Source organism: Zingiber officinale, chromosome 8B (genome assembly GCF_018446385.1).
Source record: "Zingiber officinale cultivar Zhangliang chromosome 8B, Zo_v1.1, whole genome shotgun sequence".
In the NCBI taxonomy this organism is placed as follows: domain Eukaryota; kingdom Viridiplantae; phylum Streptophyta; class Magnoliopsida; order Zingiberales; family Zingiberaceae; genus Zingiber; species Zingiber officinale.
The window spans coordinates 28,523,205-28,534,706 of NC_056001.1; positions in this window are offsets into that span (position 1 = coordinate 28,523,205).

Consider the following 11,502-nt stretch of genomic DNA (forward strand, 5'->3'; position numbering starts at 1 on the left):
CCCTATCCTCTATGCTATAACGCCTATTTACAGGTTCAAAAAAATCAGGAGCATAATATGCAGAAAGTTGAAGATATCATTGTTGCCACACATTATATTGGAATCTTACTCATATGAAGTTTTGAGAACTTGCAAGTTGCCAAGAGTGAAGTTCTCAATGGTATTTTTATGCTCTAAACGTTCCAGATTTGACCAAATCGGAAAATTTAGAGCATAATCCACCTGAACAAAACTCCAAATTTATGAATGTTTAGACATGATTTTTCTTTGCAAGTAATATCCATTTACCTCTTGTAAACGCATCTGGTAGGTACTGTTCGTGATTTCGGTTGGTGGTTAATGCTTCTTTCAAAAACATTCTTGACCAGGAGGCTAATTTGTCTAAACCTTGCTCGTAGGGAAATATTTTGATTTGTGATGCCTTGTACAATTCTAATACAGTGTTCACATCTTTCAGATATCCTTGCAATGTATTGTTAAAATAGTGCTCAGACTTGAGTCATGATTTGCTGCAGTTCCACTTAATTAACACTTTCACTGCATATCAACCCACCTTGTGTTTGCCTGCTTCATTGATTGTGTGGTGATGGTGAATTTTATAGCTTTTGCTCCTTATTGTATTATGTCTATTAGCCATGTGTATACAAAGGGCACAGTTGCATTCTTGCTTATGAGATTTGGAAGATGGCATCAGAGGTAGTACAATAAATAGTATATCTCTTCATTTGCTTGTTAACTATGAACATTTTCTTTGTTCTTCTATGCTTCCTTCACTGTTATATTCGTTATCTTCCACAGCAGCCTTTAAAAACTCAGTATTCTATTTTATTTGATACATGCACACATTTGTTTTAGTTATTTGACATATGGTGAATTTATGTGTTTTTACAGTTTACAAATCTCAAGTACTCCAGAGTTGAAATTGATGAAGTGCGGTTCGAGTGGGCTGAATGAATGCTAGATTACATTTGAGACAGTTGTACCTTGATGTGTTAACAGAATGTTATACTTTGATTTTGATATCTATTAGCTAGCTTTTGATGTAAAAATAATGTTAGGGTATTTTATGGATATTGTTGTAAGAAGATTATTTATATAATTTGTGAATATTTGTGTATTTTATGGATATTATTGAATGAAGAATATTTGTACAATTTGTGAATATTTGTGTATATTTTTTTTGTTATTGTCGGTTTTAAAATCAAATCTCTGCTGTTAAAAAAATACATATTACATCGGTTTTCCACCGATGTAAAACCGGTGTTATAAAGTAATATTACATCGGTCATTTACCGCTGCCAAAACTGGTGTTATTAACATATAATATTACATCGGTTTTACACCGTGTATGAAATGGTGTCGTTAAGTGATACTACACCGGTTAATAACCGATTCGAAAACCGGTGTCGTTAAGTGATACTACACCGGTTTTAACCCGATGTCTAAAATGGCAGACTTTTAACATCGGCTTCATAGACATCGGTCGAAAATCAAATAGACACCGGTGGAAAACCGATGTCTATGAGCGATTTTGTTGTAGTGTGCCTCTGCGATTTAAATTTATTAGTACTGAAAAACTTATTGAAGCGTCTTACCAGTAGTGCTGCTTCGGATTCGTCGACCGAGGCTTCGGAGTCAGAACTGTTTACTTTTTTCCTTTAGGGCAATGTTCTGACTGATTTTCTCTACTCCAGTGGGCTCTGCAACTCAAGATTCATGAAGTTCAAAAGTCGAAAACAATTGTTTTAAGGTACTAACCTCGAAATCCTTAGAGATGTAGTACGCATCTACTAAGGAAGCCCAATCGGGAGTTCTCGGGAAGGTGTTGAGCGCGTACCGGATCGAGTCCCGGTTCGTTACTTCTTCTCCAAGGTTGTTGAGTTGCGTGATCAGCTCTTTGATCCTCGCTTGGAGTTGCGCTACCTTCTCGCCTTAGTTCATCCGAAGGTTTGTCAACTGGTTCCGGAGGATGTCGTGCATCGCTAGCTTTGCTTCGAAGGTACCTTCGTGAAGCTCTAGGAATTTTTCCCAGAGATCTTTCGCGGAGTCGTAGCTTCTGATCCGATTTACCTCCTGAGGCGGCAGAACGCTGAGTAGGTGGAACTCAGCCTTCCCGTTGGCGACGAAATCTGCTTGTTCCTTTTTCGTCCAAGTGTTTTCCTCCTTATCTTTCGTGTAACGACCACCCTTCTCCCTACTATACTACTGTCTAAGGATGACCATTACTTAACTACTAACTCTACTTAACCGGTATGATCGAAACCACAAGGAATCCCTACCGAAAAATTTTGGCAGAGTCTCCCCTGTACCGGTGACCTTAAACTGAGATACAAACATAATATACATCAGTCACAGGTGGCTGGAACATATATCAAACACACAAAAGAAATAATATCACCACGCAGTTTAATAAAATCAAATCATGCAAGTAATGAATAGCGGAAACAAAATAAAATACAGCTTCTTAATCCAAAATTTTCTTATCAACCTATATACAGAATTAATCTAACAAATTCTTAAACTAAGTCCCAAGACTTCCATAGTCCTGGCATCACACACCATCTGCGTCACCTTGTCGCCTTCCTTTGCTAAATCTTTTCCTTTCCTGTATCTGCAGTAATAGGAAATGGAAACTATAAGCAAAATGCTTAGTAAGCGCTATCTAACTTACAAAAATTCGATATGCATGTACATATATCTATAACATGAACTAACTGAATGCTTACTAAAAACTACTCATGTTCATCCAATAGTAAAGGAATCAAACAGGCTGAAATGCTAAACATGTAAAGCTACTCATGCTCTTCTAATAGCAAAGAACAGTAAGCTAATCTAAATAACATGCTAGCATAAAAGAAAACTCAACTTGCTGATTTTAAAACAAAGTGAAACTTAATTCATTTATCCTAAACTTATTCTTTTATCTCACTTGTTTAAAACTTATTCTTTAATACTTTTATACTTATGTGAAACTTATTTTACTTGTTCAAAAACTTATACTTATAATACTTCAAAATAGTAATCAACTTCTCTTGGGCCCGGCAACTGTACTTGCTATGTGCGCATCCCTAACTAGACCCGAGATAGTTGGTCCCGAATCTATTAGGGTTTACTAGGTTATCTAAACCTAGGGACGACTATGGGAGCCCAACCCAAGGACAACTGAGAGTCCAGTACAGTGCCACTGATAAAAGTAAAATACTTGTTATCTTTTAATACTTCTAATATATAATGCCTCAGCATTTTCTTTAGCACCTTGTGTGCCAAAATCCCTAAAGTCTTGACTTTGGGATCTACTTAAGGCCTTGGCATTTTTCTTCCTTTTCTTTATCTTTCTTATACTTTTCTTAAACTCAAAATACTGTTAGGGTATTTTTTCCATATGCATCTATAAGTGAAATCAACTAGGTAACACACAATCATGCATATTTAAGGGAAATCTAAAGCCTTGTTCTACAATGCTATCCATAAACTATCTATTAGCAAATCTGCACTACTAAAGAAATTAAATACTTAAAGCAAATCTACACTACAATGCTTAACAAAATTCTGTACTGCAATGCTTAACAGAAATCTGCATTGCAATGTTAAATAAAAATCTGCACACTAATGCTTAATAAAATCTGCACACTAATACTTAATAAAAATCTGCACTAAAATTCAGCACTACAAGGAGATCTAAACTGCACTAAAATTCTCACATGGCAATTATAAACCTAGACTTTCAGATTCTAGTAACCGACTGAGATCAAATGGAATCCTTGATATTGACACATCCAAGTACTTAATTCTGAACATCAATTATGTCATTAAACTTATGGTCAGAAAGGAATTCTTAGTATAAAATCTATATTAATCAACATATAAATCTCTTTTCTCATCTTCTAAACTAAACTTCTACTCTGAACTTACTACTTGCATATCTAAATTACTCATATACTTCTCACCTATTAAATTCATTACATCAATTCAGATCATCTTTAGTCTTAATACATGATACTCACCAAAACAACATATTACATATGCTCACCTTCACTCTTTCATCCACACTTCTGCACTAAAGAGATTACACTACCTACTTCATCATAAAATAAACCAAAATCATGCCGGATTAACCTCCAATTAGCCTAATAAACCAATACTTAATCCAAGCCTTTCTATGTTCATTGCCTAATAGCAGAACAAAAGGAAACTAAAAGCTTAAAGAAAAATCTAACTATATACTTGGAATAAAAGGCAGTTCGTTGCATAGATTTAACTAAATTCTGCACTTGAAATGTTAACTAAATTTGCACTTTATACTCTAAAGAAATCTGTACTATATTAAATTGCATGCTTTAAGAACTAAAACTAAAACCATTCATTCATATCCAAATCTGATGAATTTTGAATTAAGCTTCATGGCAACTTCAACCACAGTCAACATCAGAAATTAATCACAATAGAAAGCCCTTTAATCACTTCAATTCTATCTCAAACCAACCTAACATTAAATTCCGAACAGCATGCTTTAACAAGATAAATCTAACTACAATGTTTGAGGTAATACTGTGGTCTTCTAATCTGTTCATGCTCTATACTTCATCTCAAAACTAAATTTATTTAAGGTCACAAGCAACCAGAGAAACAAAATGCTACACATAGCTATTCAACACTAAAAATCTGTTAAAGCTTGATACCCATGTAAAGCTTATACTTTTATAGAGCGATAGAGATCTTTACACATGTTACAACATGATCTAAACTGATTTACTAAACCATAAGCTCAAACCGAAAACTAAATCTACAGATTGAAAACCTAAATATGAATTTTGAACAAGTAGTAGGGTAACAAGGAAAACCATAAGGGTTGTTCAAACCAGAATCTAAACCTGCAGAATGAAAACCCAAATCTGAATCTTAATGCTCTACACTAAACCTAAAACTTAATGCCACGGCAAGGAAACATAAAAGAAGTTCTGGTTGTACATGTTTATCAGATCAGCCTGAAGTAAACCCAAACGAACAAAAAAGTGAACAAGGGACTAACAGCTAACAATAAGCTTCCAAAGGCTGATCATCTTCATTACTTAACACAAGACCAACCAAATTAGGCTTGCTGAAAACTTAAAACATAAACCTCTACAAAGCTGATTCACAACTTGAACTTTTATAATCAAATCTATGTAGAACTCATTCACAGCTTATGTCTTAATGGAGCAACAAAATTCGAAGACTTTAAAACTCCACCTTGATCCGAGCATGCTTCAAAAACTACATCCCAAAACCACAATCCGTTCCCCTATTCAGAACCACGGCAGAAAACCAAAAAGGAACAGAATACTCCACATAATCCAATTATGAGATGCTTATTATCAGAATTGAGAAGCCTAAACTATATGCCAAATCCATTAAAACCCCTTCTCATCTTCCTATAAAAACTCATGGCAGCAAGCACAATCAACAATCTTCACAGAAAATTCGAAAACAAAAGGAATAGGAATCCGGAACTATCCTACTGCAGGTGAGTAGCAACTTACCTTAGGTTTTCTTGGACTTACAGCCGACGAGAATAATTCTAGGGCTTCGGAGAACTCGAGCTCTCGGTCTCTCCTTGTGCTCACAGCTCCTCCTTGATGAGAGGATCGCAAGGAGATGAAGAAACCTTCGGATGAGTCTTTGGTCGGCCACCGGAGACGCCTAGGTGCTTGCTCCGTTTTCGCCCGAGAGGAGAAACGCCGACGCGAGAGGGAAAGGTGAGTAATTTTAGGTCACGGGAAAAAAACTAAGCTCTCCCCTTAATACCTCTCTATTTCTATTAAACTCACTGCTTAAATAAATTTCTTTTCCTATTTGATCAGCACGCCCGCTTGGGTTTCTTGGTCAGCTGGATTTGCTTAAGGCTTGGCTCGGCCGGAGGTCGCAGGTTTGAATCTCGACTTGGACATTTTTTTGTCGAAACTTCTTTCGTTTAGTAAAAATACCAAACAACCTCCAAAAATTGCATAAAAATACTCTAAAAATTTCTAAAAATCCCTAAAATATTTCTATAGCATTTTAAAATATTTCTAAATTACTTTTAGGACTCAAAATGAGGAAATTTAGGTTGTTACATTTCGAAACTGCATAGCCATATTTCATTATTAAAAGAATGTCAAAGTTAATTTTAAAAAATACCTCCATTTTGCGCTTCCATGTGGTGAAGTCTCCGTCGAACTTCAGGGGATGGATGTTCGCTCCGACCATCGTCTTGATCGTTGTGCTTCAGTTGGCGGTTAGTCCTTCTGAGGCGATCAGGGCTCTGATACCAATTGTAGGTGCAGCGGAGGCCGGCAAGAGGGGGGTGAATTGCTGAAAACAAAAATAAAATATACCCTTCTCGGATTTCAACTCAATAAATAACAACTATACAAATAAAGCAGGAAAGTAAAGTAAAACAGAATTTAACCTGGTTACAACCAAGGAGGTTGTTAATCCAGGGCGATGAAAAGCTCCACTAGTAGAATCTCCTTTACTGTAGGCGGAGAAACCTTTTTACACTTAGAACGCTCACTTAGTTGCTAAGAATTGATTACAAGTTGGATGCTTGAGTTGTTGTTTAATTCCTAGCTCCAGGGGCCATTAAATAGCCTCTGGAAATTCTATCCCGAGGGTCCAAGGCGCCTCTAACAAGGTCCAAGGCGCCTCCAGCTCGGTGAGTGGATAGAATTCTATTCGGTGCTCGAACGGTCATTCTGACCTGGCTCAAGGCACCTTTAACAAGCAATGAAGGCGCCTTCAACGTTGAAGGCGCCTTCAATGCATGTTTAAGGCGCCTTCAAGTTCCTGCTACAGTAACTTCCTGCTACGGTAATTTCCAGCCTCTTTTGACTCCTTTTCTTCTTCGCTTTGGCTTCCGAAGCTCCGTTCTTTTGGGTGATTTCGGCCAACCGAAATAGGGCTCACCCGAACTCAATTTTTGGCCTTCTCCTCGAGCAGTCTTCCTCCCCGGCTTAACGTCCCTCAAACACCGTGCACGTTCTTCTCTCCCACCGGTGTACTATTCCGCAGCTCTCTTGTCCTTCGGACGCACCGAGCCCGTCAGCTCCCTTCCCGTGCCATCCTTCTCGCTAGTTGCATCTTCCGCTCGACTTCATGCGCTCCTAAGCTCCTGCACACTCAGACACAAGGATCAAACACAAAGCAGGACCTAACCAACTTGGTTGATCACATCAAAACTACCACGGGCTCCAACACTTCCTCCTTTTCTTCATACACTAAGGTAGGAGGTTTTTCGGTTATGGCGTTTACCTCGAGCCGGGGGACTTTTTGAGCGGACTTGGCTTCTGTGAGATATCGGAAAATTTAATATATAGGGTTATTTCAAAAATAGCCTTATAGAATTTTTTCGGAATTTTTAGAAATTTTCTGGGAATTTTTCGGAGCTCATACGGAGGGTTTTGAGGGGATCGATCGGTGGGTTCGGATAAAGCCTGTTTGGGATACCCGTTTAAGGGAGGAAATGTTTTTATTATATAATTCTTTATCTTTTATTTCCTCCCCAAATCGTCATTTTCCCCAAACCACTGCCGATCCCGACCCTCTCTTCCCCGATTTCCTTCTCCCCTCTCTTCTTCCCGATCTCTCTCTGTTCTCTCTCGCGGGCAAGCGACGGCGACGGGAGCAAGGCTCCAGCTCCGGCAATCCTTCTCTGCTGGCATCGACGCCTATTAATCTCAGATCTGGCTGGTGTTCTTTCCTCTCCTCGCTGTTGCCGATCATTTCTCGAGCCCTAACCTCTCAGCCGATGGCCGACCATCTCTCTTCGCATGAGGTCGGGTTAGCAGCGCCTGAGGTACACGCGGTGCCCTAGTTGAGATCTTGCAGTGGGTGCGATTGATTCCAATCCGTGTCTCCTCAAGTTGGATCGGATTGGGCGACACCTCCTGGAGGCAACCGATCGAGGTAAGGTTTCGTGTTCTGTTTGGGATATTGAGATGATCGTGTAATCGATTCTTCCTTTCCCTTGCTCACCAGAGGTATCCGGTTGGTGGATAGCAGCTGGATTAGGGCAGTGAGGTGAGGTGCTGTTTTGGTGGAGTATTTGCTTGATTCCGGCCACCACATCCCTGTCAACAAATTGGCACATCTGAGGCAAGGTTTGGTTATCATTTAGGTGTTTACACAAGAATGACAAAATGTCACGATAGAAACGAGTTCTGTTTTTCAAACTTTGGTTTTATATGTATTACTTTGATTAACCAATGGGTTTGTTGTCATCTATTGGGCTGTCATTTTGTAAGAAGTTCAATTACGAACAAATTCCTATGAATTTACGACGGTAGGCCTATTTGAATTTGAAGTAAGGTAATGAACATGACATTGCTGATTCTTCTTATATATAATACTAAATGAAAAGCATGCAAAGCTAGATTCCCACAAAGAAATAATTTATACCGTAATAACTCATTATTTATATGGTGGTATACTTTAAACAATTGTCGACCTATTTTGAAATTTTAAAAAGGCACAACAAAATCTGTAAATAGAAAATTTTTAATACTATCTACATTATCTATATGGAATCTTCAACAGACGATAACAATGTGTGAGTGATTTCTATTTGCTATCTCTGTTTCAGGTCTTACTAGTTCTGTTGAGTACATTCCAAATGCAAGAGTTCCTCTGCTTAAATACATTAGTAGGCAGCATAATATTTCTTTTGATATCTCCGTTAATAATCATCTTGGTGTAATGAAGCCCAACGTTCTTAAATGGCTATCTGAAATAGATGACCGTTTCCGTGACATGGTTTTAGTGGTCAGCATTTGTTGTAAGCTTTTTTTAAAGTGTTATTAGATTCCTTTGTGATGTTACTCGATTCCTTTTCTCAGCTGAAGGAGTGGGCTAAAGCACGAGATATTAATGATCCAAAGTCTGGGAGTTTAAGTTCCTATACCCTGTGTTTGTTGGTTATCTTCCATTTTCAGGTAAAGTTGTGAGTTTGTGATTCTTTTCTGCTCATTTCTTGGTGCAATATCAACTATCAAATTCTTTTCTGCTCATTTTTTGATGCAATATCAACTATCAAATTCTTTTCTAGAATCCTTCGTGTTGTTTTACTTTTTCTTTACCAGACCTGCGAACCACCAATTTTGCCACCACTGCGAGCAATAATTAATGAAAGAATTTCTGATCGAGGTATATATCTTCTAGTGCCTTGAAACATCTTTATTTCTTATGTCTTTTTTGCATGCCTGCATGTCTATAATTATGATATAGGGTTTGTTGCTGCAGGATGGAGTAATTTCTCTGAGAGTCAATTTGAGGATGTGTGTTCTGCAAATATACAGAGGTTCAGATCTAGCAGAATTATAAATCAAAGCTCTCTTGCTCAACTTTTGCTGTCCTTTTTTGACAAGGTGCGGTCTTTTAGATTCATGACTAGTTACCTAATTGTACAACATTTAGTGTTTTAGACTGAACACGTCTCGATTTTCTTATCTTGAATTTATACAAAGTAAGCTATGAAAGAAAGCCTGCTGGGATATTGATCAAGATTTAATCTGTATGTGCAGTTTGCAGATATTAGAACTTTTGGTTCGGATTTAGCATCTCTACATATGATGGACGACAAATCAGCCGTCATTTTTATAGCTCGCCCCTGATTGTAAGATTGTTGGTGTCTCTGCTGAAATTTCTTGGAATGCTTACTTACAGTTTATAGCTAGTTGATGATCTTTTAACTTTACAGATAGAGAATCCTTTCGAGTGAATGGAAAATGCTGTTAGAACAGTCCACTGGGTTGAACTACCTAAGATATCAAATGCATTTCAAAATGCGCACAATAAGCTTTCATATAGTTCGGTGCTCTCTGATCATGACTCCTTGCTCTCTCTTTTGACTAGGCCTTTCCTTGCTTCTAAGTTTCACGAGCTGCAATCGTCAGCGAATTACAATAGGAGGAGCCAATATCTTGACATTGGTGTCATTGAGCAACAGTTTGAGAATGCAGTAAGGCTGGATAGGGTTTGATCTCCGCCCTCGACTTCTGTTGTCTGTTTCGGATTCACATATCGTGACCTTTTCCATTAACCGTAACGGTTTGGTTAGCGTTGTTGCATTTGGTGTTAAGTTACTTGCATATCAAGGTTGTAGAAATTGTGAGATTTAGCGAACATATTAAGAATTATGGCATAGTCTGGGTGCTTCCGAGCCAGCCTAATTTCGGTGATTACGGATCTGGCACGTTGTAGCTCAATAAAAGTAAGCCAAGGCTGAGCTTAATCAGGCTGAATTGAGGTTTAGCGAGTTCAGTCTGTGCATGACTTGAGTGTCTCCACATGTCAACTGTTAATGAACCAAATGGAGAGGTTTGGTCTAAGTTAGCTTTCTAATCTTATGAATTATTTTTTTTAATTTTTTCTCCTGTATTAAATTCATCAACAAGTCAAGTATCCGGAAGTATTTAATTAGTTATTAAATGATATTTACTTGTAAATTTATCTTGAAAAACAAATCCGGAATTTTTGTGATTTTTTAACTCAATATAATCCATTCTGAAAAGTCTTTCAAGTAAATGGCAGCATCACCAGTTTGAATGTCCCTCATATCTTTTAATTATTCTTTCCATAAATAAATAAATAAATTATTATGAAAAAATCGGTTTGTTGTAGCACGCAAAGAACACTCCTAACAATTTAATATTTTAATCAATTTAAAATAATTTTAATAAATTTTTAAAAAATTGGGTGTACGCAATTTTAAGAGTAATTGTTATCATGAATATGTAAATCCAAGTATCCAACTTTGTTTATGTGGGACCCACTGTACTATATCATTGGTATATCAAAAGTTTAAAATTCATAATTTTTATAAATTTTTCTTTACAATCATGAACCTAAAAATAACTCTATATTAGGTCCTACTAATTTACACATCATTATCTATATTTTCTATTTACTATCTTTATTTATAATATTCATTTATATACTATCATAAATATATATTTATAATCTACATATTTATTAATAATATATATTAATTTTATTTAATAATTTCTACCTGTTTTACATATTTAAAAATCAATTTTTTAAAATATAATTTGATCCGTTTGATTTTGATGTAAATTTATATATTTAAAAAAAATAAAAAAAATATGAAATGCGCTTTAGCCACCATAATGTGGAGCCGCCGCTAAACAATTTTTTTTTAAAAAAAAAATTGTGGTGAATCCTGAATTCTTGGATTTTAATCTTACAATGCTTTGTGTTCACAAAATCCAAGAAGATCTAGCACTACTGTTACCTTAATAAATGCATAATTCTGAGAAAAAAATCGGATCATTTTAGATTTATCATACATAATTTTATCTCACAGTGTAAGATGATAGAACACTCCTCTTAACTGGGTCTTTCCTTGCTTCTAAGCTTCGCGAACAGCAATGATGAGCGAATTACAATATCAGGCGCCAATATCTTGACATTATATTGGTGTCATCGTATGCAACAGTTTGAGAATGCAGCAAGGCTTGATTGGCTTTG